Source organism: Mastigoproctus giganteus, chromosome 9, assembly GCF_048544385.1.
Source record: "Mastigoproctus giganteus isolate SK-2022 chromosome 9, ASM4854438v1, whole genome shotgun sequence".
Lineage (NCBI taxonomy): Eukaryota > Metazoa > Arthropoda > Arachnida > Uropygi > Thelyphonidae > Mastigoproctus > Mastigoproctus giganteus.
In genome coordinates, this window is record NC_143583.1 from 137,971,226 (window position 1) to 137,993,491 (window position 22,266).

A 22,266-nucleotide genomic window follows, 5' to 3' on the forward strand; every position below is an offset into this window, starting at 1 on the left:
TCCCTGTGTGTGTGTGTGTGTGTGTGTGTGTGTGTGTGTGTGTATGTGTATAATATTTAAAAGATAGTATTTAAAGTGTAAAAACTTTATATAATATGCATATTATATGTATATATAATATTAAAAATATATGTTTATATGATATTTATTACAATAATATCATTATAAAAATTACATTTCATAATAGAAATTATATAATACGAATTATTAGTACCTCTATATAAAGAATAAAATTATTCTTTATATAGAAGTACTAAGTAAACATCAATTATAGATCACCACAAAATTAAAAAGATACTGTAAATCTTTTTATAATGAAATAAACATATAAATTAAAAAATAATTAATATTTTTAAACCCAAATTATGTGACACCCCTGGAAAGTTGTTGCGGCGCCCCAGATGAAAACCGCTGCAATAGTCAAATGGCGAGAACACGGCTTAACTTAGCCCTGTTGTTGCTGATAAAATCTAGTACAGTATTGGTCATTTCATAGCTTTCCAGCCGCTTAGGAATGAACATAAGACCACATAATCTTTTCCGAAATGTTTTTAGCTTTCGGTTTCAATTCACAACTTTTTAATTGATATCATGTCATTTTATTCAGATGAATGTAACAGTGTTTTAAAAGTTGAATGTAAGTTGTAAATTAAAAACGACCTATATTAAAGTAATACAATTTGATCTATTTATTGAGTACGTTACAGCAAAATGGGCATATGCTAGTAGTGATAACTCTTCAGCATTTTGTTCTGTGTGTGGAGGATCACGTCCTCCTTACAACCATTTAACTCCCCGCCAGAGGCGTAACTAGGGTATGGCGAGTGTGGCCTCGGCCACAGGCGCCATATATTGTTATCAGATTCATCATAGACTCTGGAGATAGACTTAGAACTGAATTTATAATCTGTTATAAAATATGATTGTTATTGTCTTAATACTTCTCTTTTTGTAAAAGTACCATCTCATGGATAATAATTTTGTAATTTAATTAATATTGTAATATAACTATTATAATATCTGGTCCATAAATATATAAAAAACAACATTTTGGAATTCAAAAGTGCATTACCAAAGGTGTCAAGACCAATACTCAAGATTTCTAAGTGGTACAAGGTAAAGGTTATAATGATTTATGCGCCAACATCGAGCCATGATGATGAAGAGGTTGAAGAAATGTACACCGAAATTGAGTCTTCTAGATGAGTAGAAAAGCCACTACACTATTATTATGTGGGACTTCAATGCTAAGGTTGGAAAAAGGCAAAACAGCGCTGAAAGAGGAACTATAGGAAATTTTGTAATTGGTGAAAGAAATGAAAGAGGTGAAAGACTTCTGGAATTTGCAGAATCTCAAGGAATGTCAGTAATGAACACTTTTTTCAAGAAAAGAGTGAACAGAAAGTGGACATGGAAGAGTCCAAATAGATTAACAACTAATGAAATCGACTTTATCCTCACTAACAGAAGATATATCGTGAATGATGTTACCGTCCTGAATAAGGTAAATATTGGAAGTGATCGCAGAATGGTAAGATGCACACTTGATATAGATGTGGGAAAAGAATGGAAAAAACTGACTCGAGTAAATAATACGAAGGTCTTTGAGATAACAGAAGCGGAGAAAAAGCAGTATGTACTGGAACTTAAGAACAAGTTTGAGCTTCTGCAGACTGCTCAGGACCAAGATATCGACGGGGAATATTACAACTTTCTGAAAGTGATAAAGCCCAAGAAACCTATAGGGAAAAATAAATTCAAAGAAGAAAAAATTAGTCAAGAAACACTTGTTATGATGAACCGAAGGCGACAAATGAGGAGCAAGATAAACACTGAAAAGGAGAAAATTGAGTATACTGAGTTATGCAAAGCCATTAGAAAGAGACTCAGAGAGGACATGAGAAGATTTAACACAAGAAAAGTAGAACAAGCATTAAGGGAAAACAAAGGACTTAAATCAGTAGCCGTGAGCAGTAATACAGAAAGACAAATGATACTGAAACTGAAGAATAGTGATGGTGTACTTATAAATAGCAGAGAAGGCATAATTCAAATAGCAGAAGACTACTATAAAGAATTATACAAGGAGCGAGGGAATGATGCCAGCAGTGAGGAAGATGGATCGCAAATTAGTAACACATACGACATACCCGATATTCTTCCTGATGAGGTAGAACATGAGTTGAAGAAAATGAAGAATTAGAAAGCCCTGGGGAAGATGAAGTTACTGTAGAGTTATTAAAATTGGGAGGAAGAGACATGAGACAGAAACTGGCAAGACTCTTCACAAAATGCATTATAAAGGTATGACGCCTAAGCAGTGGAATAATGCAATTATAGTTTTGCTGCATAAGAAAGGAGATAAATTGGAAATTATAGACCAGTTAGCTTGTTATCCCACATCTACAAGTTATTCACAAGGGTCATTACTGACAGATTAGAAAGAATACTTGATGAGAATCAACCGAAAGAGCAACCTGGCGTTAGGACAGGATTCTCAACTATGGATCACCTTCATATAATATCACAGCTAATGGAGAAAGCAAATGAATATAAAACACCATTATGCCTGGCATTTGTGGATTATGAAAAGGCATTTGACTCCATACAGCATAAGGCAATGGTTCGGGCATTGGAAAGACAAGGCATAGATACCCCATATATTATGATTTTGAAGAAAATATATGAATGTGCTACCTCCTTTATTAGACTAGACAAAGACAGTAGGAAATTTAAAATCGAGAAAGGAGTTCGACAAGGGGAGACAATATCTCCGAAGTTGTTTACTTCTCCACTTGAGGAAGCTTTCAGAAGGTTAGACTGGTCGCAGAAAGGAGTCAAAGTGAATGGAGAGTACCTAAACCATTTACGATTTGCAGATGACATTGTGGTCATAAGCCACGATCCCAAAGAATTAGAGGAAAATCTTAATCAGTTATGCACAATTAGTCAGGATTTTGGACTAAAGATGAATATGGATAAAACAAAAGTAATGATGAACAAGTATGCCGCAGAAAGGGACATAATGATTGAAGGAGCAATAATTGAAAAGGTGTAGTCATATACTTATCTGGGGCAAGCTATTAGCTGTAATAATGATAAATGGCTGGAAGTCAAGAGAAGAATAAATTTTGGATGGATAGAGCATTCAGGAAATATAGTCACATACTGAGGAGCAATATCCCAGTTTGTCTGAAACGAAAATAATGAACCAATGTATACTCCCTACCATGACTTATGGAAGTGAAACTTGGGCACTCACCAAAAGAATGGAAGAGAAGCTGAGAACTACACAGCGAAGAATGGAACGAACTATATTGGCAATCAGAATGCTAGATAAGAAGAGAAACATATGGATTAGGCAGCAAATTCAAGTAAAGGACATTGTTATCAAAACTAAAGAACTGAAATGGTCTTGTTGGTCAGGACACATAGTTCGAAGACATTATGGCAGATGGACTAAGAAAATAACAGAATGGTACCCAAGAGGAGTGAGAAGAAAACCTGGAAGACAACGGCGGAGATGGATAGATGAAATTCATGAGTTTGTGGGTAGTAAATGTATGGCCATTGCACAAAACTGAAGGAACTGGAAAGTTGCTGGAGAGGCCTTCATCCTGCAGTGGATTGAAAATGGATGATGATGATGATGATGATGATGAATATAACTATAATTTAATTATTTAACTTTATGAAAATAAAGCATCATTTCTGATATTTGTCCATGAGTGTCAAAACTTCTAGTTACGCTTCTCCTTTGGTTCCCCATGTACATTCCCCTGCTGACCAGGTCACAGGGATGTGTAGGTATATTGCAATAGTTCCCAAACAATGTGCCCTGGCACATTGGTGTGTTGCGACCCTTTTCAATTGAAAAGGATCGGAACATACATGGAGTTTAAATAACGATTGCCATTGAACACAACGGAGTTTTCTCTAATCTCGTGCAAAGTGTGCCGCGAGGTTGGGGAAAACTCCGTTGTGTTCAAAGGCAATCGTTATTTAGTTGGACCATGAATATGTCTCCTTTGCCTTCAAGTATGACTTGAGTTGACAAAAGATTGAGAACTACTGGTATCTATGTATGCATTTTAAAGACAGGGGGAGGTTTGAGCGGTGAAACACGTGGAATCATTTTGAGCGAAAAATATTACACCGTAATCCGAGACTGGATAAACACGAATGATGAATAATTGATTAAAATGTTGCTTCATAAAATTAAATTTTCATTATATCTTTGTACATTATCATCCATACGTCCAACAGAATAAGAATAAAGCACTAAGTGAGACAGTCATTGTGCAGTAATTGCGACACATTTCGATAACTTATCAGCTCCTGTAATTCTTAAAAAAAAAAGAAAAAAAAAAGCATATTGAAAGGAATCTACTACCTCAAAACCACTACAAAACTACATTTATACTTCCAACAGCCAACAAACAGTCGCATTTCTAACTAGACTTTGTCGAAGTTTTTCCACTTATCACAAATCATAAAGAATAAAAGTACAAATGGATTGAATTAAATACTTAAAAAATGCAAATTTTGAAAAATAGAAAACTGATTTGGTTTGAAAGACAGAACTTGTTAAGTCCCTAGAGCCAGCTGAATTTATTTTTTATTTATTATTTTAAAAATACTTTCGACTGCTGTAACGGTCAGATTATGTGAGTTTTTATAGACCGATAGTGGCACCACGGGTAACAAATTCGAGAAAATTAAAACAGTGTTCTGTTTAAGCAGCAGTTCTTGCTAAAACTTAAGTCGCGGTAACACTTCGTACTCACAGACGTACCATCAGACGTAAAAAGCCGGGGAACTGTACATAATAAATAAATTATCGAATAAGTACATGTATCAAGTATATACTTCACCGAAGTTAGTAAATTAAAAATACTTATTTATATATAAACCGACTATAGTTTAAAGATATTAATCCAGTTTTCCCTGCTTGGTGGTTTCAGACAACCGGTTTCTGGACCATCTTTATTCAGTAGAGAAATAAGAAAAGCTTTTAGTAAAGGATTTGTTATAACTAAGTGTAATATAAAAACCTGAAATAAAATCATAACCAACCAATGAAGGTGGAGTAGTATACGCGTTCGAGTTGACCGTGGTTTTAGTCTACGTGACTGCTAAACACGGCTCTGTTATTGTTCTCTCTCTCTTGTGAAACTCCTCAGACCTATGTGGCCATGCCGGAGTATACAGTATATATAAAATTTGTTTTATTTAAAGATTAAAAAAAAAAAAAAAAACATCCTCACACCTGCGAGTGGCTATTATGTATACGACAAAATGGCTTGTAAGATACTCTTTCTTTTATTTTAAAGTTTATATACAGTGTATATTTGAGATTTATTCGGTACGTTAACATTTTTCCGTTGTGCAACAAGATCAAAAAAGCCAATGTATATATATTTTTTTAATTTGTAGAACAAAAAAAAAAAAAAAAAATGTTACGTCTTCTGGAAGCTAGTTCTGTGCAGTTTCACCACCCAAGTATGACGTAATTGCTTAAGAGTCACCTAAATATCTCAGCGTCTTTGTAAAGTCACATGGCTTGCATATTTATGCGTACCATGTGTTAGCGGGCCTAAATGCATTCTTTATCGCTTGTTTACATAGCGAGCCTGGTTTTACATCTCTGCTAAAAAGAAAACAAAACAAAAAAAAAAAGTTCAGAATGTTTACATTTTATATAAACTGTCCCGGGCCTCTTTGCGTTGCTTATGTATAAACCCTTCTGATGAAGGAGTACCGCCAGAAATAGAGCACTTCTTTTGCTGCCTCGAGTGGGAAGGAAAGGCGGAATTTCAGACTGTAAACAGATATCAACCCCCCCCCCCCCCCCACGCTCTCTTTTACTTGGGTGTTTTAGTGAATCTTCCGAGGTCAGTTTTTCGTCCTTTTTACCCAGTTTCATACAAGCTGCTGACGTCACACATCTCTCGGTTCGAGCATCTGAGTCATCGCGACTGTTCCGGGAAGCGAGTCAGTTTCTCTCCCCCAATCCCTCCCCTTCTGTGCCGTCTCGCTCTCTCCCGCCGCCAGTTTGGAATGTCCCTATCTGAGATACCGGGTAGGGAACAAGTGCTCTTGATTTTGATTGGCTGACGTACTGTTGAGGTAAGACGCTGGCCTGGCGATTTGATTCTCGTTCAGCAGTTCGATGCAGCAGTCGGGAGTGAACCAACTGTGATTTTTTTCATGTTTCTGTCGCTGTCGTTGCGGAATTATTTCTCGGAGATTTGTTCGACTGTAAGAATCAGGAGTAAAGTTTGCTTCTGTGTGTGTGGTGTGTTTTGTCGGACTTAGTGTTTTGCATAGTTTTGAGGATTTTGCAACCGTAGGCTCTGTGATCAGTTATTGTGACTCGACGTCATCCATTGCTCTTGCTTGCCCGTAGATGCCGTAGCAACAGGTCTCTGGCGAGAAGTAACTACAAGAGTCCCTGCTGCTGCCGTGAGGTACGTGCGCCATTGATCGGAGTTGTGCACGTAGGGGCGACAGGTAGCCACCTGTTGCTTTAGACATATCTAGGAGGCTTTTGTGAATTGGTACCACTCTGAGAATAAGCCTGTCCCCTACGGACTGTGAGGTAAGTCCGTGTGTACTTTCATAATATCGTAAGATGCACTGTTTTATGATAGAATACACTTATTAGATAGAGACATGCATCTGCTTGTTGCGTCTTGTGCTAAGAAAGAAATGACAGCGTTGACTTGCTAGCGTTTGTTCCAAAAAATTCTCTGAAAGCACGCTTTCAATCTCTATGGGCAAGTGTTACTATTCTACACAAATTATGTAATGCTGTTCAGTTAACTGTTTTATTATTGTAAGGAAGCGATGTGATTCTGATGACAGAAATAAGGCTGCCTTTTGTTTCCGTTGGAATATCAGATTCACAAAGAAAGCAGGTTTTTTTTTTTTTTTTTTTTCTTTCTTGCATTTTTCAAACGTGAATGATAATAGTAGGAGAAATGACGGGAACTGAGATTTAGGCGATATCTATTTAAATTGTAACTGTACACCTAGAGGTAAAGAATATTGAATTGTAATTTTATCCCCTCCCCCCCGCTCACCGGATATAAGGTTTAAATTCCCAATTTCAGGGAAACTGGGATAAGTAAGTCAGCAAGTTTACGAACGTTCATGAGTTATTATACCTGGTTTATAATGTTGAATTCATTCCAGTCCACCGCTTCATTTTTTTTTTTTTCCTTCGGCGAAAATGGACAGATTTCGGGATAGTAAGATATCACCATTTATTTTTATCTTAGTTCAGATACCATTAGCATTACGGAATCAAATCTCTTAATCCGAATATAATTTACCATCAACGAATTAACCTTTAACTTAAATGTTAAGCAACAGGCGATCGTAATTAAGTGAAAGCATTTGGTTGCCTAAGGCGCTGGTGCGAATCCACTTGATACTCAAAAATACGGCAAATGCTTCTAAATGACGATATTCGTATATTCTGTGCGACCGTTGAGTAGCATAAAGAAAACATTCCGAGTAATGTGTGTATATATATATATATATATATATATATTGGTCCTTTCACTCGAATTTGTTGGTCACTTTCTTGATCATAAATTTCGTTGAAATTATTGTCACAACAGGAAACAAGAATGTGCCCTGTCCCGGTAAAAATGCTGAAAGAATTGAAGTTATTTTTTTAAGAAAGACATTATCCAGCCGATAAAATGCACAGGACAATAAGACGAATCAGTTTTGGGGAAAAAAATTTTTAAGGCCAGTTTTGGAAAGAAAGGGGGGGGGAAAGGTTGACTTTTAGATTATGGATTACACCTGGTTATCGCGTTGCGGGCATGCACAAATTCGGGACTTTCATTTTTAGCTAGTGAAAAAAGGTTGGTAAGTTTACGCCAGTAATTCGGGACGGATTCAAGCAAAAGAAGCCACTTTCTCCGGAGGTGTACCCATAAACCAGTATAAGCGGCGGGGGGGGATTATTTCATATAGTTGAAATACACAGTCATAAAACGCCAAAAATTAGTTAATACTACGACTGACTGTTACTAATACGTTGTATTATGGTCTGAACTTTAACTTTCTTCAAAGCGTGCATAATTTTAATTGTTAACAAAGGCATTGCTTTTAAAACACTTGGCAACTGTCATGTTTCATTAATTCTCACGAAATTTTCATCCATTTCCACAATTCGTACTCATCAGGAGACCAACTATTCATTTGGTCAGTTTTAGAAAGAAAGTACTCATCAGGAGACCAAATTTGGAAAGCACTGTACTCATCAGGAGACCAAATATTTATTTGGTCTCCTGATGAGTACAGTGCTTTAAAAGGGTTTGTTAATTAATATGCCCAGTAGCTGTAGTTGGCTAAGGCTTGTTGAATTAAATTTAATTGCATGATTTATCCAGCATACATTTTTTTTACATCCATTACATATATTACATATAGGGGGGAAAAAAGGCTCTTTTTTTTTTTTTTTTTTTTCTCTCTCTTCTTTCCGGAAAGGCTACCTGGACGTTTTTCTGTACTTTCTCTAGCCACCACTAAAGATAAAATTGCGGCAGTTAAGCCCTCGTGGCCTTAACTGCCTCGGCACTTAATATAAAAGCACGTTAGCTGAACTCCTTAAATCATGCAAAGAGGACACAAAATACCTTACTGATTCTCCCCACAAGTCCATTTCTGAAAGGACGAAAGTTGATGATATTCGACACCTTGATATATGAAACCTACAGTGCTCTGCAACTTTCTCTCAATTTTTAGCGTTCAGATTCCAAGCGGAAAGCGTTTTCCGCTTGAAAAACTTTTCACGGAATTTGAACGTTAAAAAATTGGCAACACGAAGCACAAAACTACGTGACGATTGCTTATTTTGTATTCCACTTTGTTTGTGCTCTCAAGACCAGACATAACAGCGAGTTTAAACTGAAAGGACGAATTTGGTGGGTGACTGGGAATTTACCTTTTAGTACTGAATTTTAGTTCTGTTCATCATTAATGGCCAAATCATCTAAACCGTTCAGCTTATTCTTACCAGTAACTTTTAAAACGCTTTGTTTCGCAGTACTTTATCATTAAGTAATATAACAAAATGAAACATCAAATTTAATTTTTAAACCAGAATTATGAAAAAAATTATTTGAATTACGTCGCATTTTCTGAGCCAATCAGCTCAGAAACGGTGCCGTCTGGGTGGTGGCATCTGCTGAGAATAAGTAACAATAGTCTTCTCCTATGGTGAGGAGTTACTTATTCGAGGTAGTGCAGTATCATGGCAACTCGTGAAGATATTCGCAATATGAGATATAATTAATGATGCCAATCTTATAACTATTTAGTAGTTAGCTGCGAGCAGATCTGATGCATTTGCACTAACTTGTAAGAAGTGATTTCATTAATATTTAAAATATGCGAACTGAATAGGTTTAAAATGCAAATATTACACATAATCACAGTGAAAAGTGGAAATATTAATTAACTCATTAAAGGTGATTTTTATTATTTCCATTATTAATTCTAGAATATGAATGATTCGCCTATGTGATACTAATCTACATAATTTTATTTAAAAAAAAAGTTAATCGAAACTGAACTGAGATTCTAAATCTTTTCTAATCATATTGCCATTTGTAGATTATGTAAATACACTGGTGTGCAAAATTTAAGGACCAGTCAGGTTTCACCTGTAGATTCTCGTAGGAGTTGCCTGGATATGGGGAAAGCATACCAAAGGAACCTCGTGAGGTACAGAAATGAAGGAAACAGAACGGTACATATGGACTGTATGCAGAGGTGGTCCTCAGGAGGAGATATGGCCACCCCTAATGTCGATGCAGGCTTTGCACCGCCTTTCCATACTTAGAACAATGTTGTTGATAAGTTCTTACGGTAACATCGTCCATTCCTCTGTCAGCGCCATCTTCAGATGGTGAACATTTTCTGGTGGGTGTGGACGTGCCGTTAGGCGGCTCCCCAATGTGTCCCATATGTGTTCGATGGGATTTAGATCGGTGGTGGGGGTACGGGCAGGCCAATATCCATATGAACAATGTCCTCACTTTCCAAAAGCATATTACAGCTGCAGTGCGATGGGGTGTGGCGTTATCATCCATAAACACGAACTCTGAGCCAATGGCTCCTCTGAACAGACGCACATGGGGAAGGATTACCTCAGTACAGTAGCGTGCACCGGTTACAGTACCACCTTCCAGTATCTCGTTCCCAGACGAGAACACCTCGACCGCCATATCGATCCCTTTCAATGATGTTTGGGGGTGATACCGTGTGCCAACCTCTCGCCAGATTAGCTGACGTCCAGAATCGCTGCTGAAACTGAATCTCCTGTCATCAGTAAAGAGTACCTTAAATAAAGATTGTGGTTGTAATCTTTAGAAATAGTGTTGGTCCTTAAGTTTTGCGCAACAGTGTATGTTACGACTTCTGTTCTGGTGAAGAACGCCGAATGACACGTTTTCCGTTATTGTGAGCACACTATATGCGGCGAGCATCGCACATTCTTGTGTGAGTGGAACATATCACATTATGAAATTTTTTTTCTGTTCTTTGTATGTGTGTGTGTGTATATATATATATATATATATATATATATATATATATATATATATATATATATACACACACAAAGAACAGAAAAAAAATCTTTTCTGTGTAAAAGACACTTGTCGAAAAGCACTGATCTATATCTAATCAGGAAATGACCAATGTAATAATTTCCTTCTGCAATTTGTAGTGACGTAACCCCCCCCACTTGTATCACGTGATCCGCATCCCTCTTCTACCGTTGGCAACCCCACGCCACATCACGCGGCCTTCTCAAGGTGGAATAAATATCACTATATAATTATTTACCTGCGTTTACATAGGTCACTTAGGAAAAGGCTTTCTTTGAGTTCCATAATGCATGAGGAATATTGTTGCATCCGAAAGAGCAGAACTAAAATATTTACAAACTATACAAGTATTTTAAATATTTACAAAATACTAAATTGTTTAGAACTATACAAACTATAACTGGTTCCTTCATCAGCTGACATTACAATGGAACATCAAATGTTGGCGGGCATGATCATGTATTAGACAGTGAAGCACGTGCACGAGGTTGGTGAACGTTATGGACGCAGTTGTCTTTCAGTGGAACACAACAATTTAATTATTTACCTGTGCATTTGTAGTGACATAATTGCCCCACCCTCTTCACTCATTTGCTTGAATAATTATCACTAGGAGGAAAACTTGTTTAATGTATAGAGAGATAATTTGCCAGACTAAAGGTTAGTATATCCTTATTATCTCTTTATTACTCGAAGTAAAGCGAAGTTAGTGTTCTGTTCAGTAGGGTTTAATATTCCAGGGTTAATCAATATTGACAAGAAGAAGAAAAAAACAATTGAAGATTCCGAATATACACGTTGCTGCGCATCCACAATGTCGTTAGCAGATTAGGTTTGTTTATAACGTATGTAGGGCACCAATGCTGTAAACCAGAGTTTCTCAAATGGGTCAAAGCCTCTTACATGATAGGCTACAACAAGAATAGTAATCGTAGATTTTAATCTCAGGATTGGATAAATCTGTACTTGTACCTCTTATTTAATAATGAGGAACAACATGTGTGAACTACCAATTAAGAAACCCGTACGACTAATTCAGTTCTAATGAAATATGCGTTCTCAATTTGATAGGTAGTTCAATAACCTTAAAGATCTGATAGCTTAAGATAATTTCTTAGTTATCTCTAGTAATGTAAGCATCTCTATAAAAGTAGTGGTAGATAGGCCATATCAAAGTAAAGGTTTGTTTCGACCCGCTCAAAAAAATCCTTTATTAGAAATTATATGAAAAACTGTATTAATATGTTGATTTTGTCACATGCTACTCTTGGAATTCCAAAGGCCTGTGTTCGAAAACCCCAATCGCTAACAACAGGAATATATTTTTTTTTTATCCTCATTTTTGCCCCTCCAATCTCCTCTCTGTGGATTAAATTTACATCTGCCTAAAATGCAATCACTTTTTCGAATGTAAAGTTCCTCTCTGTTTCGTTACTTATATAGCTTTTGATAGCGGTAATTTTTGTGGGCTATATGAAATATTATTATTATTTTAATTTATAAATTTATGGCTGAAAAATATAGACTGTATGAAGTTATAAGCATATTATAACTTTTCCATTTTATATTCAGCCTTGGAACTCTTTTTTTTTTTTTGTTAAGGGATTTTTGTTACTGTCAGTTCACACCATTTTGGTGTGAATAGTACATTAACAACAAATCTGAAGAGATTGAGACGACGTAAAACACTTTTTTTTTTTTTTTTTCCCTGCCAGTTCACTTAAAACTGTTCTGCAGTGAGGAATTCGTTGCATATCAATTAGAACAATGCTTATAATTTCGCTTCGCTTTGAAATCCGGCACTGTTTTCCGGAAAAAAAGTTGACTTCAAAAACGGAAGCTTAGTTTCACTCATGATATTCAGGCACTTGTTCCCCTGTGTCACGAGCACTGGTCGAAATGGGAAATTTTACGAAACGGAACGCTGGTTAATTAAAAAAATAATAATAAATAATAAAAAAAAAAAAGTGTTGCATTTCGTATGTACATTGCATTAGCGATGCACATGACAAACCGGAATGCGTTTCGCTGTGCTCACATCCATTCCGAGCCCGGGTTACGAGTGTAGGCATTTCCTACATGAAAATTTTTATAGGCATACCTCTATAAAATTACCTGACATCACTATTCAACCAGATTTCAGCGCACCGAGTCATCCCTTTCCACGTGTTTTTATCAGAGAATTGAACGAATGAAAAGTCAGACGGGACAAGCTTCCTTTGTTCTTTTATAAGAATTGTTCGTCTGTGAACCAATTGAATTTAAAAAAAAAAAAAAAAAAAAAAAGAAATTTTTTTTACTATACAGACCTCTCAGTTGAATTTTTGTGAAGTTGCCCCATTGCCATGCAAAAATAGAATAACTTCGCACTCTATTTTGGTTAGTAGAAGCGGCAAATGATGCAAGGAAGAAAGCTTATGCAGCATTAACCAACAAAAACTTCTCACATCACCTACCTGTTCCCTACAATGTATCTAGTTCTTTTTTAACATTATCCAAACTACCCACTTTCGGAGCACCAAATGGAATTTGTTCCAACAATCTACCCGCTTGCTGAAAGAACTTCCACACATCAATCCTGCAACCATTCTTCCTCAGTTTAAATGTATCCCCCATCCAGTACTATAATCGTAAAATTGGCAGAACTCGATGGATGTTATAATGTTAAATATTTTAATAATATTTGGTTTTTTTTTTTTTTCAAATCTTTCAAAAACCAGAAGGTATTCACCTATTAAAAAAAAAAAAAAATCCATAGAGTATACCCGCGTATATCCTCCGCTGCAGCCCTGCCCCCCATCCTGTGTTGTTGACTGAGCAAAAGAAAGCTTCCCATCAGCATTTAGTCATACTCAATCCATGCAAAGCCTCAAACATCTGATCACCCTCGCAGGTGCATAGTTTCTAGACGCTGTAATTTGCAAAACTGAAATCTTTCTTGGCCAGATTACCCTTTTGTTCTCCTGGCTAATCTCGTTGCTCTTCTTGGCACCCATTACAACAAATCCACATCCTTACTGAAATGAGGCTTGCAGATCTGTATTCAATACTGAAGATGTGGCATAGCCATCGCCTTATTATATAATGGGGTAATGGCCTCCTTATCTCTGCTGGCAAAATTCCTGTATATCATTGACAAAAACCCCCATGAGCTGTCTTAGCAGCCTCTCGCGTTCCGAGAAATTCATGTCTGGCTGCACAATTACTCTCAGACCTTTTTTCCACTGTCTTGAGTGTAGTACCACGTAGATGGTATGCTATCCTGGGATTACTACTACCCGTATGCAGTATCTTGTATTTGTCAATATTAAACTTCAATTGCCACTTCTCAGTCAATCGACCTAATTTTTGTAGATCCTGTTGCAGTAGCATACCCTGATTACTGACATTAACCGTTTGAATCCTAAGAAAAAAATTATGTATTGTATAATGTGTCACTAAAATATGCTATTTGATTTTACTTAAGTAGTTTTTCTTCTTGATCATCAGAAAGGATGTGCCGAGTATGGAGGCACTCGGCACATCAGAAAGGATGTGCCGAGTGCCTCCATACTTATGTGGTGAATGAAGCATAAAAACATTGAGGAATCCTAAGAAAAATTTGGGACTGCTCTTACAAAATATGAATATGGCAACATAATATTCTATCATGATGCTGCCGTTGACCAACGCTATTTCTTCCATCATTACTGGTGACGCATCCCGGATGTATGACTACGACCAGAAAACAAAGGCCAAGTCCTTTCTGTGGAAGACTGTAGTGTCTGATTCGCCATACTCTTTGGGTTTGCTCCGACAGAGGAAATTATTTAGGAAGACAAAAGGACTATTAGAAATTCCATAAGAAGCCCACCAGGATTACTTTGGTCAAGTGTCAAGGTGACTATCGAAGGAAATCTAACCGAATAATGTTTTTTATCATTTACAAAATATTAGTTTCGTCCCCTTTAACTTTTAGATCACACCTCGCATAATATTTGTGAGTGTTGTATCAACTTTTTTTATATGAATATTTAATTTCCTTTTATTTCCAGAATAATTATCCTTGAGTTCCTATTGTTAATATTTTTCATTTCTGAGTGTAATTCAGAGAGACAAGACTCATCGATCACACACTTGTATAAACAATTTCCCACTTCAGTGTTATAGAAGTACAGTATATAGCTTAGTCTTACATTCTTTTAGCAATTCGTTAAAATTACCCGTTTCTTTTTTTGGCTTTTGTCGGTTTAGCTGGTTTAAGGAGAGAGACATCCGTATTCGACATCCATTTCCTACTCAATGAAAATTATCATAGTATCATAATTTGTTTTTTAATATCGAAGAGTAGTACTTAAATGACCACTGTTGTATGAGTATTGAGAAAACGCTTTTATTACATATAAACCCCCAATAGTAAGTGTTCACGCACTACTTTTCTATTTAATATTACCAGTTCATGAGATCGTTACTGAGTGATCAATTCTGGAGACTATCGACATAAATGTTTGTAGTGACTTTCCAGCCACTGTAGTTGTGCAAATAGTGAACAGTTGTCCAAAAATATTCACCAATTCTAGGGGGCATAGAAGTGGGACGACATCAAGCGAAGTGGATAATCCATTAAAGCCAGCGACCACTTAAGAACTAGCAATTGTATTAGTTTGCTTCAGTCTTCCTACGTAAAAGGTTAGGTAAGTTTCTAAACAGTGTTCCCGCAGTGAAGGTCCCAATTACCTCTAGTCCTGTCTCTGCTTTTATCGTTTAGTTCGCATTAGTGCCAGCTAAACGATATAAGCAAGAAATCCCAAGGGAATCAAGGAATCTAAATAATTTCGTCTTGTCTTAAGGAATGCGACTGTCTTGTCATGTTTGATGTCTTGCGCGATTTAATCATGGTAAAATTCTCTGTTTAATTTTAGTGCGTTTGCGCGTCGCTAATTTTTCTTGAGTAAAATTTGCCATTATTCTGCTTGCAACTAGTTACGATAACCTGTATCCACCATACCGTCTTTTGGATCTGTGTTTCGTTTGAGGTTAATTTGACTGTGCATGCCACATGTTTACTGTCTGGTGAGCACAATTCCCAAGGTGGAATTCGAGGATAACAAATAAGAGGTGACCCATTTTGAAATCGTCCTTCCGTAATGATGGACTGAGGCCTTTTGCGCGTTAAGTACGGTATCAGTAGGTCGAGATGTCGACACAATCAGCTGAATTTTATTTTTATATTCCTGTCCGATGGGAAGAGGGGGGACTAAGTGTAAATCGTTGCCTGTGCATTCAAACCGGTTGACTAACATCCACTTGCCATATGTACTTTGCATGACTTGTGGATTAGTCATTTGCTTATATTGTAGGCAAGAAAACCAGTGGCCTTTGATATTCCTGACACGTTCTGAAAACGACCGCGTCGATGCTTAGCGCAAAAAAAAAAAAAAAAAAAAAAAAACTAAGTTATCCAGGAAGTTTATAGAGTTCTTACTTGGCATTAGGCTTAGTAATACGATTTCAGTTTTGACCATTATATGTCAAAAACAAACACGCACAAAGTCACAAACTTAATGATGATAAATATTGTGTTGTCCTTTTATGTTTTTCGTGTACTCTGCCAAATATCAATTGCAACATTCACCTATTGTGAATTGCGAGTATATCAAAAAGGATCTGCAGGAAAATGGCAAAATATTTACCTGTATTTGAGTACTACAAAAAAAAACAAAAGTGGGGAGGAAACTTTATCTGAAAATGCATTTCGGCCTCGATCCAAAACGCGTTTTCAGATATAAATGAGAGAATATAAGAAAAGTGCAAGAGGTTCCATTTTCTGAATTCCGTGACAGGGTTTTCTAAATTGCTTTCGCTGCACGTTAAACCAAGTAATTACTCATTTGCTAATGATTGATATGTAATTCTGCTAGGGTGCTGTATGTGAACGCAGTCAAGATGATGACACAAAGGAAGACTTATAGGATGTCATACCTCGTAAACTCACCTCTCTTGATTAACAAACAACAAGAAGTCTAAATTAAGTGCATTAATAACCTTTAATTACTTAAAGGCTGCCACTGTTTCGGATGGACTTCATCGCTGGCGCTTCTACTTCCTTCCCGATGCATTTTATTGCTACCGTTTTCAGAAGACTAATCGTTAATCAATGTCCAACTACATAGTTTCAGTGCGTAACTATATTAGTTACCTCAGTCAAGTCTTACCAGACAGGCAATAATTCAATAGTAAAATAAGTTTCAACATCACACAAGTTTCTTTGACTTTAAAACCTGTTCATGAATGCTTTCTGTAGTAGTTTACATTCTCATGTAAAATGGATAATTCACTTGTTTTTAGTATGCTTAGAGTGGTGTGCTTATTTAAATAACACCTGACATCTTTTGTACGAGGATTTATCTTTCTGTGGTTGTGCACCGTATTTAGTTATAGTGGTTATGTTTACGGGTTTTTTTTTTTTTTTTCACATTAGCGACAAAGGCAATTATGCCTCAATACAAAGCGTAAAAGTACTTTTAACAAGCATTGCATAAATATTTCTTTCGTAAGCATTTCTTCGGTAGTCTTAGTACGTTATATTTCTGAAAGCATTGTGCTTTTATTATAATGACGGTTTCTTACTTTTTTGTGATTTACGAATTAAAATGCTTCAAAGATTTAATATTTTGTTCCGCTCTTTTTCTTCTGTACCTCTAGAGCTTAAGCTTCTGAGGTCGCATACGAAAGTTTTCGGAATTGTGAAAGTTGCAAAATATTATTATTATTGTATTATACGTTCACCTCTTTCATACTATTACTGTTTTCGAAACACCCTTTTATTTCTTAAATTTTGTTTTACGAAAAAAAAAAAAAAATCAGCTGAAGTTATTGATTAGACTGTTTTAGTAGAAGCACAGGCCTTAGTATTAAAATGCCAGAATAAAATAAGGAAGCAAAGCTTATGTGCCGTTTAAAATAAAACTAATGAACATAGTGTCTTCCTAATTATTATACATAGATCTGTTTCCAAACATTTGTCACTTTATATCAACATAAGCTTTGACTTTAGAAGACTACATGATAACACATTTCACTACTTGATTGCTCTTTCATCAATAACAAATTTTTGTACATCCAGTCGTAATGTTTTCTTAATTTGATTACTTGTTCTCTATTGTTTTCTTCTGCGAGGGAAAGAGAAAATATACCCCGATCATTGTTTGCTCAACTCACTTAAGTCTTAAGTAAGATTTACTTCGGATTTTGTAAGGTTTACTTCATATTGACTTTTTTGTATTGGTTAAACATAAGGGAAAAGAAATGGAAAGATAAAATTGCATTGAAATTACCAGAAGTGAGTCTGATATGTATGGACGCGGATATTCAATTATAATTTGAGGAATTCTTTCATCCCCTCTGGTGGGAAATGGAGGTACGTATCCAGTGGTCAAGTCACCTGTTCACTCTAGATATGATCGTTGTCATTAAGATAGCATGTGACTCGTTAGGTGGGTTAAGGCGGTTAAGACGGTCTTTTATATATTTGTAAGTAACATTGGTTTCAAATAAACTCTAAAGAAGATCGGGGATCCAGATTTTGAGAAAGTCAAACTCCTGAGTAGAGGGCTCTCATTATATCAATAGAATTTTCATAGAATTTACAATTTCTGTGATTTAAGTCTATTAAAAGCACTACGTGCACTGTATTATAGAGTTCCATTTGGCAGATCTTGTGTCCGTTTTATTTTGTTTCCATTTTTTTTTTTTTTTTTTTATGGTGCCGGTTAAGCTTAACTAATACTGAAGTGTACGTACACTCAACCACGCTCTAGATGTAATAGTGATTTTTCTTCTTGATGGATAACTTCAGACCATGGAATAAATTTACAATTCAGTATGTTTACAGTAGATCTCAAAAATTTGGGCTAACTTGTCACTGGTTTTAACCGTTGATTTAGCACTAAAATTTCGAGATGGTAAATAAGCAAATCTCAGGATGAGACCCTGATACCATCCTGGTCTATGCCATTTTTACATTAAATAGAGATATAAGCACCCGTCCTTTGACGTTAATCCCTGGATGCGAAAGGAGCTCCTTAAAGCATCTGGAGCAGCAACCAAGAAACACTCTTATTCACTCAACCCTTGCCTCTGACACAGGAATTCTCTCGCAAATAGAATCTGGTCAACTCTGTCCAGCTCATTACATAGATGTTTTAATAAAATGTCACTTTGGTGACAGTGGTTCTTGAGATCTTGTGAGGTTATGGACCTTGTAATCATTTGGTTCCAACACTGGCAATTTGGTCAGTTACCCGAGTTTGGATGTGCAGTGTTCCGTTACTAATTGCAGTAGTGGTTGTCGCCGCGGATATGGCATTAACTTGATAGCATGTTTGGGAAGTCACAGTGAAATAATAGGTTGAGGCCGGGATACCCAGAAAGAAGAGTGTTAACTGCTGAACAGCCGATTTAAATTATTATTTTAACGGAGCTGATCGCACATAACCCTGTTATGTATTTATCTACAGAAGTGTTTACGAATATATGGAGATACTGTTCTTGTATGTTTACAGTACATATGCATAGTATGAATCAGAGCTGAAATACTCAATATGTTCTACGTTGATAATAATATTAGTAAATTAATAAGAGGAGTTTACCTCAATATAGTACGTGGAACACTTCCGTATGATACCCTCCAGAAATTAAAACGGAAAAAACGAAAAAATCGACAACTTACCGGTACATTAAAGTAAAATATAAATAATTAAAGTAAAATATAAATAATTAAATAATCAATTTAACACAATTCAAAATCAATTCAAAACAATTAAAATTCAAATTAACGCAATTAAAAGAATCTAACGAAAATATTCAAAACGATTTTCCTTCCTGAAGCTGACAATGCTTTTCGACCGACTGTCGTGATCACAGGAATTAAAATTCGCATGAATTTTCATGCAAATTTTATGCATGAATATACATATGCATGAATATATACAGACGATGCTCATAATTCTGTTTGTAGTACGGTAGACTTGCAAAATAACGGCACCTTCGGGGATTCAAGGTGCCGTTATTTAGATTTTTCCGTTATCTATAAAGTTTTTTATTTTTAATATATTTAATGCAGAGATAATGAAGCTAAATAAGAAATAGAGAGATTAACTGCATATGAAAAAACAAATATTGTTGACTATCAAGTATTATATTCTGCCATTAATACACTCCCGCTTACGCTCCTTTCTTTTTTGCTTTATTATAGCAAGTTTAGGCCGCGCGAGTAGTACAGTGGTATCGTAACCGTCCTCATCACACCGGGTGGAAAAGGCGTAGGTTCGGATGATCCCGTCCGTGACGCCAGCAACTTTTATGGAGTTTTTTTTAACTCCGTGGCTGAGTTAGTCGGTCTGAGGCGTAGATAGCAAGGTTTCCCCCATAAACGAGGTTTTTCGTCCAGCGAAACAGGCAAATGGACCAGAGAACACGAATTTACAGAAACAATACACATGGGTATATGAATTAACTTTCCGAATGACCCTAATATAACAGTTTGGATTATATCAAGTTCGTTACTAAGCTTTAACGTTGTTCTTTTTTTCTTCTCTGTATGGGATTTATTAACTTTAGAGACAATAGTGAGAGGTTTTAATTTAAAATAAACTTGAAACAGCGGTATAATCCGTGATAGCAGTACAGAATTCACTTTGAAAATGGCGAACATAAACAAATACGGTAATCACGTGACTAGCCGTTATATTCTTTTTCGTCGCTGAAAGACATCTGCACTGTGTAAAGTGTTTAGGGTCTCCCGGCACCAGCGGTCCCCCATCTCAGCGTAGTTTTTGTTGTGGGTGTGAGACAGTACTTTGTCAAGGGCAGAGGTTTAAAAGTATGTGGGCTGTGTATATGTGTAGTATTCTGTAACGTTGTTCTTCTGGCCATTTAGCCGTTGGGCCCCCACCGTTTCCACACTTCCCCGTGGAGGCAGGCGAGGTACCCAATATATTTACTCTGGCAGGCCCTGCCACCTCGTTTCCTGAGATTTTAGTGGCCAAGGCCTATAAAAAGGGGGTGGGGGTTAAGCGCTGGGAATAGGAAAGGCTGAAAGAGGTTTAAGCAGGCGCAGTTTATATATGAACGTTATTACATTTTGACAGCTTGTGTGGGCATACACAGGCGTGTTAGGCAGAGTAGTGGGGAATGACAGAAGTATGGGTCAGAAGTAAACATCCGACCTCAGTGTGCCGTTATTTCCACAATCTACTGTATACTGTAGTATGACTGTTAGGATTTTGTTGTAATAAAGTATATTTAGTGTCTAACGGCACAAGGGGTTCCCCCATCTCCGTGTTGCTTTCATTGCAGGTTCAGGACAGTACCCTGTCGAGGCCAGAGATTTCAAAGTGGATAATGGATATGTGTAGTGTTATGTTATGTCTGTTGTTCGTCTGGCTATTTAGCCGCTGGATCCCTGCTGAGGCTTAACGTTGCATACACTTGGCCCCATGGAAGCAGACCTGGAACACTAGTATTTTTAGATAAGTACTCTGGTTGTTGTTATTTTGGATTTTAAGAGCATTGGCAACTAAGGCCATATTGCTCCGGGGATATGCGGTTGTCATTTCCTGACCTTTCCGCATCCTCTGTATTTGGTGGTCACTGGTTCGAACCCTGGTTCTGATCAAGAAGCGTGTGCTACGAACTGCTGCTCCTGCCCACCTGGCTACAGAGGCGCCAAGTACTCTGGCAGAAGATCCCATCACTAGGAGGGGATCCCTCGTTGATAGCACAGTTGGTAGAAAATCGCCGTCCTCCCCATACTGGGTGGAAAAGACTTTGGTTCGAGGCCCGTCAGTGACGTAAGGAATTTTTATGGGCCTTTTCACAACGTGGCTGAGTTAGGCGATCTCAGGCGAGTGTAGCATGGGTTTTTTGTCCAGCCAAGGGAAAATCGACCTCAGAACACATCCAGTTTACAGACAGTATCATGCCGCGATATTGCCTTGGTTGCTCATAAAACTCTGCTGCTGCTGCAGCTACTACTACTACTGCTGCTGCTGGAGTTGCAAAGAAGGGCTCAACCCAGAGATGCCAGCGTCCCATCTCATCCGGGTGTAGCAGTACATTTTATGCATATTCACAAACACACAGAATCATACACATGCAAGGATATAAGAAATTAGGAAAGGAGGAAATAAAAGTGTAAAGAGGGACAGTACAGCATAAACTGACCACGCACCGAAGTGGTGCAAGCAGATGCAATTCAAAGTTCAACCAAAAATTTCTGAAGGCATGCTCCTTAATAACAAGCTTGAGTAGCAGAGTGATGTGCCTTAAGTTCATCAGAAGGAATCCAAGACATTGAAGGAATATAAACTCGGTAGGTGATTGTGTTGCGCAGAATTGTTGGCATATTTAAATAGTTGAAGCTGCAGAATTCGCAGTCCCAGGAAGATTAGGCAAATATTTGGAACGCAATGAAACTTTGTTAGTTTGGTATAATATAAAGGGCATGTTCACTTCCAGGAGAGAAATCATGTGTTAAGGTTGATATTTCTTGACGAAGATCTTAGTAGAGGGTACACTGAAACAAAAACACGACACTAGTCCACCACCGAACCACAGACACAAGCATCAGTAGGTGAAAGATTGCACTAGT

At 37.0% G+C, this 22,266-nt stretch overlaps 1 protein-coding gene across 3 annotated transcripts in view; it reads left to right on the forward strand.

The window, feature by feature from the left end:
* The window catches only part of LOC150080768 (plexin-A2-like), a 1,384,718-nt gene that overhangs the window by 395,340 nt on the left and 967,112 nt on the right, over window positions 1-22,266 (forward strand). The window contains exon 1 of one of the 3 annotated variants that reach the window (XM_090381172.1): window positions 6,174-6,601. The exons of the other annotated variants lie outside the window; for them this stretch is intronic. The gene's annotated coding sequence lies outside the window, so the exon portion shown is untranslated. Of the gene's footprint in view, window positions 1-6,173; window positions 6,602-22,266 lie in introns of those variants that run through there. 3 annotated transcript variants of the gene reach the window in all.